Source organism: Leopardus geoffroyi, chromosome B3 (genome assembly GCF_018350155.1).
Source record: "Leopardus geoffroyi isolate Oge1 chromosome B3, O.geoffroyi_Oge1_pat1.0, whole genome shotgun sequence".
In the NCBI taxonomy this organism is placed as follows: domain Eukaryota; kingdom Metazoa; phylum Chordata; class Mammalia; order Carnivora; family Felidae; genus Leopardus; species Leopardus geoffroyi.
The window spans coordinates 66,654,083-66,672,254 of record NC_059337.1 but is presented as its reverse complement, the minus strand read 5'-3'; the positions used below and the strand labels follow the sequence as shown (position 1 = coordinate 66,672,254).

At 37.1% G+C, this 18,172-nt stretch overlaps 1 long non-coding RNA gene across 1 annotated transcript in view; it reads right to left on the bottom strand.

Moving 5' to 3' along the window:
* LOC123583208 overlaps positions 1 to 16,299 on the bottom strand; it is a 101,110-nt gene extending 84,811 nt beyond the window's left edge. The window contains exons 1-2 of the long non-coding RNA XR_006704779.1: positions 15,886 to 16,299; positions 13,601 to 13,988 (exon numbers count right to left, since the gene is read on the bottom strand). This is a non-coding gene — a long non-coding RNA (uncharacterized LOC123583208). The remainder of the gene's footprint in view (positions 1 to 13,600; positions 13,989 to 15,885) is intronic.
* Positions 16,300 to 18,172: the final 1,873 nt, after the last annotated feature.

Genomic DNA, 18,172 nt, shown 5'->3' with positions numbered 1-18,172 from the left:
ATGTATAGGCTAATATGTTTGAAAGCCAAAGGAAATAAATACACCTCTGAAAAAAAAGTGGTACAAGACGAAAAATTAGCATAGACCAATAACCTCAAAACCCAGGTTCAGTTAGTTTCTAGGTGAATTCTGTAGTTTTCAAGGAATAGATAATACATTATTTCTACCGTATCCAAGTATGAAAAAACCTAGTGATATAATTCGCAACACTAAGTAGAAATTATGATTATCTTAATATATGCACAAGGGGAAATAGTCTTGTTGCTAAACTAATAGAAGGTAAATTTCTCAATGTGAAAATAGTTATATATAAAGTGGACTGTGGGGCATTAGTTCCTGTAGGGAATAAACTTCACATTTTTTCCGTTAATGGTTTGCCCAGAATCACCTGCATTGTCACTTGTTTTTTCTTATAACAAAAACAAGCTCTGTGTGTCAGTGTGTGTGCGAGTGTGTGTGTAACAAGTGTATCTAATAATACACATTCACATCATATATATGAATATCAATACATAACATGTTTATTAAGATTGTCTTGTGTTCTAATTAGACCAAATTGCTTTCTTATTCATGCTATGCAAGTTGCAGAATTGGCTGGATGCCCTGAAATGCAATTTAGAATGTCATATAAGTTATCATGCTCTGTTCTTGCCCTTATTTACCAAGAAATCCCTTCAAACAAAATTGACACAATGTGCTCTTGCTATTTCTTTTGAAGCTGTCTTCTTGTCAATAAAGTTTACACATTTAAATGAATACTACTCTGTATAATTTTCAGATTATATTGCACATTTGCAGCTGGAACAGATACTAAAAACTGCTATAAAGTGTGCTCACTTTCTATGCATAACAGCTGCTTTAAGAACTTTGATATCCTACACATTTCCAGGGGTGTTTTGTTTGTTTGTTTAATGTACATTTTTTTGAGAACTTTGGTGTTGGGGGTAGGGAATTCTTTCTTTGGACTGAGGTTCAGAAAATCATTATAAAATCTGGCACAAAAAGTATTAATTTGTGTAGTTGCTTAATGAATTACCAGGTGTAATGTTATCAATCTTTAAAGAGATTTAAGTGTGAAAAGCAGTGCCAAAAAAAAGAAAATAATTTCAAAACTGCCATGGGTACTGACAATGACCACAAAGCTGTTCACAAAATGAGGCTTACAACCTCGATGATGTCAGAAAACAGGTTCAGACCCTGTCTGTGGCACTAAGTTAACTCTACGATCACGGCTAAGTTACTCAATCATCCTAAACCAGTTTTGTTATTTGTGAACAATGGAAAAGATGCCTACTCGATGGAATTCTTTTGAAAATTGAATGTGGTAGTACATGAGAACACACTGAGTACCATGTAATTATTTGATGAGTTTAATGAGTTTAAATCTCTACCTAATAAACCTTTTATGTTAGGTGTTATTAAGAAGATAATTGTGTGGCTACAGCTCACCCCACAAGTAAGTGAAGTGTCAGAAGTGGTCACTGAAGGCCGTCTTCAAATTTGAAGTCCTAAAATGACCTCAGGAGACTCAATGTGATCACCAAACTCACCCAGAGAATCATTCTGTTGTCAGTGGTTTTGAGGAATTTTTCAAACGCTTCACTGCTATCACTGAGAAACTTAAAGAGAAAAGATTAGCTAGTCAATAATAACAATAATCATATTTTTACTACTGTTTTAAGCTGAGCATCCCTGAATTCACCAGTTTATCCTTTGCTTGGGTATCCAAAGAAAGCAAGTCATGCCCACATCTGTAAAACTGCAGAAAATAAAATATTACAAATATTTCTGGGTTTCTCAAGGGGAGAAATTATATATTATTACTCAAATTAAATTCTTGCTCCTAGTTTTCTCAAGAACCCCTAGTGGTGTCATTCATGCCTCTCTATGCTTCTCATCCTCAAGCCCAAATCAAGGATTCACTTTGCCATGAAATGAAAATGAAGATTGAATTCACTCATAATTCATGCACATGAAAAATGTCTTCCAAGATTCTGCTGGTGCAAAGAATACAACAGTGAACAAGACTGGCCGTGCCTGACCTCCTGGCATGTATATTCAATGGGAGAGGCAGATATCAAAGAAAGAATTACATGATAATTTAATAACTTATTACAGATGCAATATTGCCCCCCAAAATATATACACGTTTCTGTAAAAGTATATATCAGGTAGACATAGTCTAATGTAGAAGTTATTGAATGAGGGAGGCATCATCAATGAGGCCACATAGAGGTAGGACCAGATCAGGGAATAACATTGGCCTGTGTCCTAAAAGAAATGACAAGCAACTTAAGATTGTTCAGGTTGGAGAATGACATCTTAAATGTTCCAAAATACCACTCAGTATGTATAAGATACCTAGAATTCTAATTACACAAATTTAATGGTATACACTCAATTGGAAAAACAGCCTTCAAATTACGGCATCACATATTTGGTACACACAGACACAAGGTAGTTTTGCTCTTTCAAAGAGATCTTGCATGTGAGAGGCACAGCTTAGTTCTCTGCTGTTAGAGAAGCCTGCTAAAAGGGAGAACTATGAATATTGAGAAAGTGACAGATCAGTCAAAAACATTAGAAATTATTTCAGTGGATCCAAGAGTTCCATCAGGAACTTGTGGTTTCAATTCTGCCTTGGAAAAAAGCTTGGGGGTCTTCATTCTGTCCTTACGACAAGAAAAAGCTGGACAAGCGAAAATCAGGGGTATTTCTCAGACCCACCAGAGAACTAAGGTCTTGTGGCAAACAGCCACACCAAAATCTGAAGGCACATCCAAATCATCACAGCTGAGGTCTGCTTGCCTAGAAAGCAGAAGCTGGTTGTGCCATAAACTGCTAGGAACTTAAATGACAATTTCGGCCAATTGCCAGAGACTGGGTCTGAGGCTACTATGAAAGTGAGAAACTTGTAGGAGCCACAGTTTTAGGGAAGCTCCCACACTTTTGTTTGCTTTGCCGCCAGAAACCGTATCAGGTTCTCATGGTAGAGTTCTGAGAAAGATTCCCTCTTGGCTTTGGCAAAGAGAAGAGAAGAGAGATCATTGAGGAATACATCCAGAGCATTCTCCAGAAGCCTTCCCCATAACAAAATCCCACTTTCCAGAAGAAAAGACTTTGCTGGAGCCTTTTTTTGGATGGAGGAAGGGAATTCTTCCCACTCTAGCCTTCCCATATCACCCATTGATACAGCCAGGGAAGAGAATAGGGGGCAGAGGATAAAAGCTATCCTAGTGGAGAAATACTTGTGAGGGCCATGGCCTTGGGACACAGGCCCACTAACTGATTGAAAGATAACTGGCAGAATATAGAATATTCCCTCTCCCCCACAATTCACAACCACAGAGATAAAATAACAGATTACAACTCAAAAAGCTGCAAGACACATACTCTCTCTGAGGAGGAGAACTTAGGGAAGCCCTAAGTCACATGGAAAGACACAAAGAAGGACAGAAAAGTAATCTGAAGCCTTTGACCCCACAAAAAACATTAACATGACCCACGTCCTAGTCAGATTAACATAAATCCTACACTAAAGGCTTATTTCAGTTCCTGACTCCTGACTCAACATGTCAGACTTCCCACAAAAAATGAAAAGGTATGTCAAAAGACAAGAGAAAACAGTCTGAAGAGGCAAAAGTATTAGAGTCGGACTCCAATATGACTCTGATAATTGCAATCACATTTTTTTGTTTTTTTTTTAATATGAAATTTATTGTCAAATTGGTTTCCATACAACACCCAGCACTCATCCAAACAGGTGCCCTCCTCAATACCCATTTAATATGTGCAGTGCTCTAACAGAAAATGTAGACAACATGAAAAAAGAGATAAGCAATATAAGCAGGGATATGGAAACACTAAGAAATAAAAAAAAATTAGAAATAAAAAGATGTAGTAAAGAAAGCCTTCAATGTGTTCTTCAGTAGACATGACAGAGCTGAGGAAAGAATCAGAGAGCATGGAGAGAGATTGATAGACATTTTCCAAACTAAAATGCAAAGAGAAAAAGAGAACAGCAGGCATCAGAGAGGAGAACGGACATGTAAGATTTGTGAGACAACTTCAAAAAGTGTGGCATTTGCATAATTGGGGCACCAGAAATAAATAAAAGAGATAATAAGCAAAAGTATTTTAAGTAATAGTGGCTAAGGACTTTCCAAAACAAATCATAGACACAAAAGCACAGATCCAGGAAGCTCAGAGAACACAAAGCAGGATATATACAAAACACACACACACACACACACACACACACACACACACACACACAGAGGTATGTACTATTCTAATTACTGAAAACCAAGACAAAGGAAAAATCTCAAAAGAAGTTGGGGGCCAGTAAGAAGAAGCACCTGAACTAGAGAAACAAGAATAATAACTACAGTGGACTTGTACAATATGCAAAAGTTACTTTCCTATATACTAGCAATAAACAACTCAATTTTGAAATTAAAAGCCAAATACCATTCACAATAGTACCAGAAATTAAAGTACACAGATATAAGTCTAAAAATATATATGGGTCTGCATCCAGAATACTACAAACCACTAAAGAAATTTTAAAAATCTAAATAATGGGGAGATATTCCAAGTTTACATTAGAAGACTCTAACAAGATATTCATCTTCTCTACTTGACCCCTATATTTAACACAATCCCAATCAAAATCACAGCAAGCTACCTGGCAGACACAACAAGCAAATTCTAAAGTTTATACAGAAAGGTAAAAGACCAAGAATAGACAACATAATACTGAGGAAGGAGGACAAATTTGGAAGACTGACATTCCGAAACTTCAAAGTTTGCTCTAAGCTGTTGTAATCAAGAGAGTGTGGTACTCTTGAACAAAAGTAGACACATAGATCAATGGAACAGAATAGAGAGACTAGATGTGGGTCCACGCAAATACATTCATCCAATCTTTGTTTGATAAAGAAGCAAGGACAGTTTGATGGAGAAAGGAAAGTCTTTACAAGAAATGGTATTGGAATAACAGAACTTTCGTAGATCAAAAAACAAAAACAAAAATATAGAAACAATTCAGGATCGAACGTTTGTATCCCTTCATCAATAAAACCATTCTAAATAAAATGTTCATTACAAAAAAGAGAGAGAGAGAGTTCAATGACATGGCCATGAGTGCCCAGGGGTACAGAAGCAGCAGCTTTGGCAGGAAATGCCCAGTGATGTTGACACTAGCAACTGGTCATGGGATCCTGACTGTACCTTAACCTTGACTATTCCTCCAGCCATTCAGTTGATTCTGTTATCTGTAAACTTTCTTCCTGTCTAAGTTTATCAGGACCAGTTTTTGTTGCTTGCAAAAAATAAAAATCTTGACTACTAATGAAACTGGTAACAGAATGGGATTCAGACAAGAGCATTTCAAGGAAATGGAGAGAAACATGGGTTGGAATGCAAGTTAAACACAGTTAAAGTCCAGTATTCCTTGGAGACTCATTACTCGCTTTTTCTGAAGTGGTGATCTCTTAAGAGGAAATCTGTTTTTTTACATGCCCTACTGCCCCAGCCACCACACACATGCATCCCTCCTTTACCATCTTCCAAACAAAAATTTGCAATCCAGCAGTTCTCACAGAGAAATCAGAAAATAAAACTCAAAAAAAGGCTGTACCCCAAGTGAATTTTGGAGCTTTGCTACTTTATTTTGAGACATTTGATATTTGGAGATATCTGATGTTTGAGAGTATATGTGGGAATAGATTCAGACTGTAATAGGAGGAGGAAACAGATTTTGAACTGATATTACTTTATGAAATAAATTTGCTTATGTGAGTAATTGGAAGTAGATATTAATTGATTACCTAGTCAGTGTAGCTAAATTATAAGACAGATTCACTGCAAATTAGGATGAAATGCCCTAAGTCTCTTGACTTAAATAGAAGATAAAATCCTAAGTATTAGGGAGATAAAAATATTGGAGTAGATTTATCATGTGTCATACACCTTACAACAAACTAATTATATCGTCTAAGAGGACCTAGAAGACACTCAAACCAGTATTAAACAGAAATAGAAGCCAAGTGATCTTCTGGAGTGCCTTCAGGTATTTCTAGATGTGGGTCAAAGTAAATGAAAGACTACTGAAGCTATATTGTCTAAAAAGTGTCTATTTAAGATTTAATTAACAAATAAAATTCGGTTTCTTCACCTCATTAGTCTTATTTCAAACATTCAATAGCTACATGTGGCCAGCAGCCACCATACTGGAAAGTGCAGATGTAGAACACTTCTCTCATCACAGAAAGTTGTATTAGCGTCACAAAGAAGCAGTGCCATCAAAAGCTATAGGCACTTAAGTCCTCATCAACAAATCTATAAACAAGGACTGTGGCCTCTACACAGATTTCTTTTCTCGGTATTCATGTGTGCAGTTACTTAAGCCATTTCCTTTTTCCTTCATTATTAAAGATAATACATTGCTTGTTAAACATAGTTTAATCATGAGGTATATAATATTAAGATTGTGATGGGGCGCCTGGGTGGCGCAGTCGGTTAAGCGTCTGACTTCAGCCAGGTCACGATCTCGCGATCCGTGAGTTCGAGCCCCGCATCAGGCTCTGGGCTGATGGCTCGGAGCCTGGAGCCTGTTTCCGATTCTGTGTCTCCCTCTCTCTCTGCCCCTCCCCCGTTCATGCTCTGTCTCTCTCTGTCCCAAAAATAAATAAACGTTGAAAAAAAAAAAAAGTTAAAAAAAAAAAAAAGATTGTGAAAAGATTCAAAGAGATAAGACTAATATTCTTAGACTTGAGGTATGGTAGAGTCAATTATAAGATTTTGTTTGCTATTCTTTTAGGGAGAGAATAAATACATTTTTTTGATTGCACAGAAATGATGTCATTGCTCCTGAAGCTTTTATCTTTAACATAAGAAAATTTGGAAGGGAAATGGTACATGAGAATGTTAGATAGCAAAAGAGATAGGAAAAGACATTTGTTTCTTGACTGCTTATAATTTAAAACTCCTTCTTATTCACAACACATTCCAAAACAAATGGGAGCAAAGACCTATTATAGAAGTGCAAAGCAGTTAGATATTCCTTATCCAGCTAGTCAGGGAAATCTTTTGGGGATAAATTAACATTATGAGGATTGTTATAATTCATTTTTTGCTTAATAAACTGGAATTTTTGCGTTGTTTGCCCCTGTAACACTGAGTAGTTCAGCCTCCCAAATACTTCTCCCATAGAAGTTTGTGACAACCGAGAGTTTCTTACTCAATATCAAAAACTGTCCAGTGCTCTCAATATGTTTCCAGATATTAGTTCATGTAATTTTATAAAAAGGATACCACACAGCTGTGTATGGATAAAAATAACACAGCAAAACCAAAAGCAGAAAACAATCTGTTTTAATTATAAAATACTGGGAATTACTACTTGAAGAATAAGAAGGGCTTGCAAGGAAATTCTTCCTTCTTTGTCTTTACTAACCCTTTGTGGACACTAATAACGGACTCTAGAGAAGAGAAAACGATACACGGTCATTTAAAAGAGTCTACTTGGCAGATAAATTATAAACCCAGAAGAGAGCACAGTAGAGCAAAAGCCAACAGGTTCAGGCGGGTCCAAAGCTCCATATACCATATAGGTAGTTCAATGTTGAGTACAATTATGTCCAGTCTTTTCTTTGGAAGCCATATGAATCTAAGTTTATTTAAACCCAAATCTATTTGAATCTAAAGCTATTGCAATATAGCAAAACACATGATAAATAAGCTTTAAGAAGCACTGTGCTTGGATTATGATATTGTGTGTTTCTAACCCACCGGCTTGGGGTTCTAACCCGTTATGCTGGATTCACCTGGATAGTTCTTCTGGTCTAGGTTTGCCTCACTAACATGGCTGATGGGACAATGTTGGTGACTGAGCCATGTGGATCTCATCATCCAGCAGGTTATTCCAGGTGTACTCTCTTGGTATAGGCAGAGGAGTGAAAGAACAGATATTTGTGTATATGTATACATATTTATGTATATATATGTATATGTGTACATATGTACACATATACATGTGTGTATATATGTGTATATATACGTGTATATATGTGTATATATACGTGTATATATGTGTATATATACGTGTATATATATACATACACATATATACATATACACATATACGTACATATATATATATATATATATATATATATATATATACACACACACACGTATATATAAGACTTCTAGAGGCTTAGACTCAGAACAGGCATGTTATTAGTTCTATTGCATTCTACTGAAAACAAAAATTACAGCTTAACAAGGCCAGTCCAGTTTCAAGGGGTCCCTACCTCTTGATGAGTGAATATACAGGGTCATCTGGACATTCGGGGTCACTTTTGTACTTAATGTTACTGTATACTTACAATCCGATCAAAATTTTACAAGGAATGGAGGTAGGTTTAGGCCTATAAAGCAAAATTTTGCAAAACTTTAGCTTGCATTAACACAGCATTATATGGTCACATAGATATAGGTGATACCAAAGATAGGAAAATTACAGTAGGGCCACTAAATATAATTGGTAACAAAGTTCATATTCTTTTCATCTGAATACAAACAAGAAATTGGTGAAATGAGATTGCTAACATAATGAAAAGTTTTTGTACTTCAACAGTGAAGTAATACATTGAGCAAAAGTGAAAGGAGTTCTGGGGCACCTGGGTGGCTTAGTCAGTTAAGCATCCAACTTCGGCTCAGGTCATGATCTCACGGTTCATGAGTTTGAGTCCCACATGGGGCTCTGTGCTGAAAGCTCAGAGCCTGGAGCCCACCTCAGATTCTGTGTTTTCTCTCTCTCTCTGTCTCTCTCTCTCTCTCTCTCTGCTCTTCCTCTGCTAGCGCTCTCTCTCTTGTTCAAAAATAAACATTAAAATTTTTTTTTAAAAAGTGAAGTAGTTCATTGTGCTTGGTTAACTAGCAAACTCCCATTAGAAGTAAATACTACAGGGGCGCCTGGGTGGCGCAGTCGGTTAAGCGTCCGACTTCAGCCAGGTCACGATCTCGCGGTCCGTGAGTTGGAGCCCCGCGTCGGGCTCTGGGCTGATGGCTCAGAGCCTGGAGCCTGTTTCCGATTCTGTGTCTCCCTCTCTCTCTCTGCCCCTCCCCCGTTCATGCTCTGTCTCTCTCTGTCCCAAAAATAAATAAAAAAATGTTGAAAAAAAAATTAAAAAAAAAAAAAAGAAGTAAATACTACATTGAGACTAAAAAGAGAAATCTATTAGCCCTCAAACAAAAACCTACAATCTATAATATCAGAGAAAGAAAAAGGGAGGGATATCTGGTCCTCAGCGGGGTATTTTTTTATTTTATTTTGCTTGTACAAGATGTTTAGGGAAACAATCTCATTATAAATTGTTCCGTATTAAAAAAAAATATCGAGGCATCACAAAAGAATACCTAGACCTAAAAAAATCTTTTTTTTTTTTTTTTTTTTTTAATTTTTTTTTTTCAACGTTTATTTATTTTTGGGACAGAGAGAGACAGAGCATGAACGGGGGAGGGGCAGAGAGAGAGGGAGACACAGAATCGGAAGCAGGCTCCAGGCTCCGAGCCGTCAGCCCAGAGCCCGACGCGGGGCTCGAACTCGCGAACCGCGAGATCGTGACCTGGCTGAAGTCGGACGCTCAACCGACTGCGCCACCCAGGCGCCCCCTAAAAAAATCTTAATAGACAAAATTGCAACAAGATAAACATGGTTTTTTGTTGTTGTTGTTTTTGGCTACGTGGACATTGCTATACTACTTTGAAGGCAATAAGAAATTCCTCATCCAGAGTCCAAACTGATAGGTAAACCCTAAAAACACAGTAGAAGAAACAAAAATAGAAGTAATGGATTATCATTTGGTCAACCTTTACATCTCCTACAATGTGCCTGCACAGTTGGATGATGGTTATAAGCATTTGAGTTTCTGAATTTCTTTTTCAATCCATTCTACTATCTGATTTTCAAAGGAAATAGACAGCCAAAGATGAATCTTTTCTTGATGCAAAGGCCAGGATAACCGGCAAATAAATAAGTTCTTTTATTTTTATGAGGAGTTGAAGCAATGCATCAGGACCAAGGGTAGAATGCAAATCTAGTTGTTGGGCCCAAGCAAGAGGCAAAACGTTGACACTCAGAACTTTGGTTCCCCGTTTTTAAGCAGAAAATGTTCTGAAGTGAGAATCCTGATAAATGTCAGTCGAGTTTCCATTTTATAAATTCTACGATATCTTACTATTTGATAACTTAAATGGTGCAGCATATATTACCACCAAAATCTGGAAAATAAGGAACAATAATGTTACATAATGCTTGTGATGTTATGTTTCAAAGAAGATTTATGTTTCATTCTCTTTGTTTTAAATTTTATTTTCATACTTCAAGGGGCAAGAGTATTGATTATCTGAGCTGAAATACTTTTTCACAGATGAGGCATACAACACTGACCAGCAATCTTCAGAAAATAATACCTTTCATCCTGGAATGATTCAATGCCTGAAGTGTTGATAATAAAAGCCCGGTTCATGCTCATGAGTGAAGCATCCACCAGTGTCTATTCTCACTTTCAAAATCACCCACTGGGGTTTATGGATGGCAAAGACATAAATGAGAAACTTGCTCTCAGAGGCCTGATGGGTTTGTCATGAAGCTTTTCTATATAAATAAAAGAGACACTGAGAATGGAAATTACATTATTTTTAGTGCTGTGTTAAAGGGAAAGGTCAAGTTAACCCCTTAAGAATTCAACGAGCAACATGATGTACTATGTGTCCAGCAAAGCAATCCCCGAATGGCCCTTATGGACATCTGGTGTAAATCATCCATCTTTTTGCCCCATTAAAATCAGTGGCACCTCATTAAAACAGTTCAGCAGCTGAGCGCACACATTATTTGGTTTTCAAGGAGTTAACGGAAACAGCTACAGGGATCGGGAAGGTTTTTGTCTTCAGGTGTTCATAGTCACCCAGACAAAGCAGCCAGTTGAAGCATTTCAAGAAGATCTACTTTCCCTGTCAAGGTGAGAAAGGTATAGCCATTTTTGAAATGGGATTTAAAAAAAAAAAATCATCTCTATCTCCTGCAGCCCCTCACATTGCTAGCAATTACATCTTTTGGGGTCTGATAATTCTCTGGTCAGTAACAGTGCTGTCATATGTACTTTAACCCTGACCCAAAAGAATTAGTGAGTTTCTAAGAGGATATTTCAACCAAACGAGATGAGCATTTTGAAGTGTTACACTGTGGTGACCCCAATCACTCAGCCTTAGAGACAGGGAAATTTGGTGGCTTGAAAACAAGGACCTGCACACTTTCTTCAGCCGAACACAGTGACTTCAAGGCACAATTGGGTCGTATCATTCAATGCTACTCTGAATCTTCCTTTTCTCCTGTTCACTTTTTTCCACCATATTTCTTTCCATTCTTTGGCTCAGAATCTTTAAAATCATGTCTGTTGTGGTCTTAGAAAATGCAACGTTTCAAGTAACTAGATCAGCTTTTTCCAAAGGACCTTTAAAGAGCACCTTTATTTGAACAGGAACAAAGATACTGGGAAAAAAGTTACACAGAACCATGCGTTGCTAAAAGCTTCCACACATCTTTTATTCTCCCAAGGTAAGCCGTATCATATTCGGTTATAAACCCCCAGCTGCTACTGTATAGAATAACTTTTTGTTTCATTTCTGTTACACTCTCTGACTTTGAAGTGTTCTACCTTTAAAAATAGTTCATGTAAATCAAAAAAACTAAACGGCAACCTACAGAGTGGGAGAAGATACTTGCAAATGACATACTTGATAAAGGATTAGTATCCAAAATCTATAAAAAAAAAAAAAAAAAAAAAAAAAAAAACGACTTTGCAAACTCGGCACCCAAAAAACAAATCATCCAGTGAAGAAATGGGCAGAAGACGTGACTAGACACTTTTCCAAAGAAGACATCCAGATGGCTAACAGACACATGAAAAGATACTCAACGTCACTCATCAGGGAAATCACATCAAAGCCATCATACGAATCAAAGCCATGATGAGATACCCCTCTCACCTGTCAGAATGACTAAAATTAACAACACAAGAAACAACAGGTGTTGGTGAGGATGTGGAGAAAGGGGAACACTTTTGCACTGTTGGTGGGAATGCAAACTGGTGCAGCCACTCTGGAAAAGAGTGTGGAGTTGCCTCACAAGTTAAAAATAGAAATACCATATGATCCAATAATTGCACTACTAGGTATTTGCCCAAAGGATACAAAGATACAGATTCGAAGAGGTACATGCAGCCCATTGTTGATAAGAGCACTATTAACAATAGCCAGCCCTGGAGAGAGCCCAAATGTCCGTTGACTGATGACTGATGAGATAAAGATGACGTGGTATATGTAATGGAATATTACTCGGCCATCAAAAAGAATGAAATCTTACCATTTGCAATGCCATGGATGGAGCTAGACTCTATTATGCTAAGTGAAATTAATTCAGTCAGAGACAGACAAATACCATATGATTTCACTCCTATGTCGAATTTAAGAAACAAAACAAATGGACAAATGCGATGGGAGCTGGAGAAGGAGAGAGACAGAAACTATGAGAGACTCTTAAAGCCAGAGAAAAAACTGAGGGTTGGTGAAGGGAGGTGGGTGGGGGATGGGCTAGATGGGTGATGGGTACTAAAGAGCACTGGGTGTTGTATGTAAGTGATGAATCACTGAATTCGATTGCAATCAATATTGTACCGTATTTTAACTAATTAAAATTTAAATTAAAATTTGCAAGAAAAAAGAGTTAATATAAACAATAAATCAGTAAAAACACACAAAACATCTGTTCAACTAAAATGGATCACCAGTCTAGTTAATCCTGCAGCTCCATGTAAATATGCCCGTAATTCAAACTTCCCACAGCTTTTAAGAGAACAAAAATCTTGATGCACGCTGCAAAAACTCTACCCCATATCTACACGTTTATGTATGGGACGCATCTTACGGCTAGCGCTTTGTATCCACCATACTAACAAATTTCTAATAGTAACATTGATGTTGTTTGACTGCAAGAATTTACAATCATTATTAGAAGTATAAATTAGTATGTATCATCTGGGAGGCACATAAATTACCAGTAGCTTAAAAACAGGTAAAGCACGTGGATCTGGGAAGTCAATTTAATGAATCTTTCCTATTGAAAATATTTAAAAACATTTCTTAAGCCTTCACTACAAGGCTCATTACAACACTGTTTACAATAATGAAAAGAGTTATAATCTGATTGTCTAAGGTAGGAAATTGGTTAAATTATGGTATATCCATACAATAGATTACTATGAAACTATTAAAATGAAATAAATAGACTACATGTATATATTACATGAATAATATGATGCTTGTAGACTTTAGAATTATAAATAGAATGTATGTTTTTCTCTTTATTTCTAAATTTTCAATAATTAATAGGTATCCTAAGAGCATCTTACAAAGTTTCAGAAAATCTAACCAAAACTAGCTTATATGAAGTATTATAGTGAACAAGATTAACATTTGTCAATGTGCTTGCATAATTAGCTAACTCACATTAAAAGTAATGTATCTATTTTACCTTTTCCTTTCTATGTTCTGCTTTTGTGCTGTTAATTCTTTCCTCGGGCATCTTCTTTCCTGGTAATCCCAAGGTGGCTCTGGCAACTCTCAAGGTTCTAGACCTCTTCCTTCAAGTCCAAAAGGGAAAATGGCATCCAAGCCCCAGAATTCCAAGCAAAAGTCTTGAGACTCCAACAAGACTCACAGGTTTTCAAGCTCCCAGTCCAAACCCATTCCCCCTTAAAAGATGTAATTTAATGCTGATTGGCTTAAACCATTCGAGGTCATCTCCAGCAGCTGAGTGTGGTATCAGTCTCATGCAAGCCAGTTAGCTGAAGTCAGGAAGGAGGGCAATTTATTTTCTAAAAGATATTCAAGGGCATCTTGCAGAAGAAGTGGAAAGGATCCTGGAAGGAAAGAAAACATAAACATCCACTGTACACGCACACGATATTTGTAATATTAGAAAAATAAAAGTTACTATGTTAAAATGTGTATTTTTCTGTCTCACTGTACCATCTGGATACGAAGGACATAAAGCAATTTCCCACTCCAACAACGAAGCCAGCCTCCTGGAGCCAGCTATCAATAAAACAGTGGAGTCATTACAATAACTCAGTTATTTGCACTTTATGCATCTCTCCACCTTTCACGGTTTAAGCTCTCCCCAAAGCTTGCTGCTGGGGTCTGCTCTTGAGCCATCCCCCATACAAATAGTGCCTCTTGTCTTTGAGCCCCCTATTCATGCAACCCTGATCAACAATCTCCAGGGCTTTCCAATTATCACTGAAAGGACACACAGAGTGAGCTCTCCAGCTAATAATATTACTAACATCTCTGGCTTATTGGATATATAATTTGTGTCACGTAAAGATTATCTCCAGTGCTAACGACAATCCTACCAAGTAGGTGTTATTGTCCAAATTCATAACTGAATGAGGGAAAAGAGACTCAGAAAGTTTAAATTTTCCAAGGTGAAATATTTAGCAAATGGCCAAACCAAGATCTAATCCCAGCTCATTTTAAATTAGCGTGCTGTTGTAACCTCTGATGTGTCGTGCCCCCCAGGGAACAAAGTGAACCTCACACACTGACCTAAGACTCCACGAAATGGGACAGAAGTTTTCGTCAAGGTAAAAGGATAAGGAGAACTCCTCCTAATCCGTGTTACCATTTTACCAAGCTAAAATAATGAAGACATTTAAATATTTCTTAAGAAGTCTTTTTCTTTCAGAATCACTTAAATCTATGACCCTATTACTCTGTTTTAAAGTGTGCCTTTGGGTTTGGCTGTCTCTATAATTATAATTTGCAGCAAATTCATAATGAATACCTACACAAACCACATCTGGCTTCTGAGCTTTTAGTACACTTGAAGAGAGTTCCTTTTTTTCTTTTTCTTTCTTCTTTTTCTTTACTTTTTCTTTTTTTTTTCTTTTTTTTTGGAGGGGAGGGGGATAAAATCATTCCTTGTGTTAAAACATACAGTTTAGGCCCACGATTTAAGGGAGAAAAACTGGAATCAGGATTATAATCACAGTATTAATGAGGTATTCATTGAAAATATATATTCAGGGGCGCCTGGGTGGCGCAGTCGGTTAAGCGTCCAACTTCAGCCAGGTCACGATCTCGCGGTCCGTGAGTTCGAGCCCCGCGTCGGGCTCTGGGCTGACAGCTCAGAGCCTGGAGCCTGTTTCCGATTCTGTGTCTCCCTCTCTCTCTGCCCCTCCCCCGTTCATGCTCTGTCTCTCTCTGTCCCAAAAATAAATAAACGTTGAAAAAAAAATTAAAAAAAAAAAAAAGAAAATATATATTCAGAAAATATATATTTATAAAATTACAGATTGGAGCCTAAACTGATATATTACAGATAAGAACATTGAGACTCACAGAAATTCAGTGTCTGATCCATAATCATAATTCTTGGAAATACTGCCACCACAATCCAGGTATTCCAAATTGTCAAGTGATTTTTTTTTTCTATTAAATAACAGATCTAGGTTTCCTTAATAAACCAATAAACCAACTGTTCTAATTGGTTTTTCCCAAAGAAACATTTATTAAAAATTAAAATGCTGCACAGAAAATTTTCACTAAAAAATCTAAGCAATATGAATTTTACTTCTCATTTAGTCCTTTTATTATAACATCATTAAACACTAATACAAATTCCATATATAGCTCTACAATCCTATGACAGTGCCTCATTGTTTCTTTTCATCCAACTATTTGGCTTTGTGCAAGCTTAGTATATTTTTGAAAGCTCAGGTAATTCAATAAATGTTTCAAAAAAACCCAACTTACTTCAGGATTCAAAAATCTTCCTTTACTTGTTAATCCATTATTTCCTTTAGTTGTTGAAGTCTTAGAATATCTCCTTTTTAGAATCTCCTGATTTTTCTTTAAAGAGGCAAAAATAGTATTTGGTCTTGCAAACTTCATCTTCTATTTCTGGGAGCATCTGCTTATTACAAAGCTCTTGCCCCAAACTGGCACATTGTGAAATTGCCTAGTCTCTTAGTTTCCAAATAGAGTAAAGTCTTAGGTAGGTAAGACATATAGCTGACTCTGTAGGTAATTTTTCTGAAAAAAAAAATTAGAACCACTTACGTTTGCTTATTTATGATTTTTTTAAAAAGTTGAATAAAGATGCATGACCGAAGTATCCAAAGGAGAAGCAACATTCAGAACAGAAGTGTGTAACTTCCCCTTCCCTTCTTCCCTAGATCAGAAAACAAATGAATGTAAATTCTGGTCCTCGCTGTGGATTTCAGATTAAAGACACATGACACAACAGTTGGCTTTAAATCCAAGGGGTCAGAATGGAAAGTGTAACTTTTAAGTAATTCATCTTTTAGGATTGGTATCAGACTACTGTTATACTAGAGAAGACACATGCAGAAAACCTGTGGTCTCTCCCATAAGGGCTTTGATGTGGATTCTTCTTTTTTCCTTTTCATAAAAATGTAACTTGAAAGAAGAGAATAGCTCTACCTCTGAAAAATGATCCTGCTCTATTAAGAAGCAGACAAGGCAATAAGTTTAAAACAAAATTTAGGTGAGAGGGGGAGAAACAGCTGTAGGAATTAACCTAAAGTTCAGTAAACCTTGCCAAGACATGTGACAGTGCTTAACTTGCCCAGAGTGGGGACGCTCCTTAGAGACCTCTCCAAACATTATCAAACGCATTCCCTTTGAACGAGGCCAACTCCTGATAATAATACAAGCGAATCAAACTCAGGCATCTCCCCATAATGGGATTCAGATTCCTCGCAAACTTGGGAGTGTTGAAGGTTTAATTACCCAGTAAAACAAGAAAAATGCATTATACAGTAGAGATAAATGAATAGGAACACCAGGGAAACATGTTTCTCCATAAGTCATTTGGTCACATGATTTCTTCCCCATTTCCTTTCCCTATTATTATAGCCATTTTATTACACTGCTCCTAAAGACAGAGGGCAAAAAGCAAAATACCCATAGCTTCCTTGAAGTACCTCCCAGATTGAATGTAATAGAGCACAAATTCCTGAAATGGCTTAAAGCTTTATAAAGGTTTCTTTTTAGTGTTTGTCAGATAGGAAAAAGCTGGTCACTATCAACCACTATAAAACCAAGTAGGCACCAAAAAAAATGGCAAGAAAAACAGTGGATTGAATGTGTTCTTTTCTCTCTCTCTCTCTCTCTCTTTCTCTCTCTCTCTCTCTCTCTCTCTCAATCTCGCTCTCATTCTTTACTGGAACATTTTTCTTGTGTTTAATTGTCTCTCTTACAAGGCTACATTAATCATTGAAAAGTACCTAAATTATTTAGGTCTTAGGACTCGGTAACAACAGCTAAGAACTAAATTACTCCTTTTCCACACCTCACTCAGGAGTTTATGAACTGTAAGTGAATACAGATGTTTCTTACCTCAGGATGGGGTTGTGTCCCAATAAACCCATTCTAAGTTGAAGATATCCTAAGTCAAAAATGCATTTAATACACCTGGCCTGCTCAACATCATAGCTTAACCTAGCCCACCTTAAATGTGCTCTGGGCACCTACCTTCGTCTGCAGTTAGGCAAAATCATCTGATGCAAGCGCATTTTACAAGAAAGTGTTGAATATGCCCTGTAACTTATTGAATGCGGTACTAACATTGAAAAACACAAGGGCTGTATGGGCACAGAATGGTCATAAGTGTATCGGCTGTTTACCCTCACGAGTGTGTGACTGGCTGGGAGCAGCAGCTGGCTGTCTCTGCCCAAGACCACCAGTGTTGTGCCATGTATCACCAGCCCAGGAAAAAATCCCAAACGCAAAATTTGCAGTCCAGTTTCTACGGAAAGATTCTTGTTTTTGCACCACCAAAAATTCAACAAATCCAAAGCCAAACCATCGTGAATCAGGGACCATCTTTTCTCCCTTGTCATTTTTCACCCTGGACCCAATCCCAGCCTCCTCTCCTCTGTTTCTTTTGATCCTTTCACACTCCATTTTCCATTTAATGCTTAGTTTTATTTATGAATGTTAGACCAAACTTTGATATAAGGATTTGACATTATGCGATACAGATATAATAATAATGAGGATTGCAAAATTTTTCTTC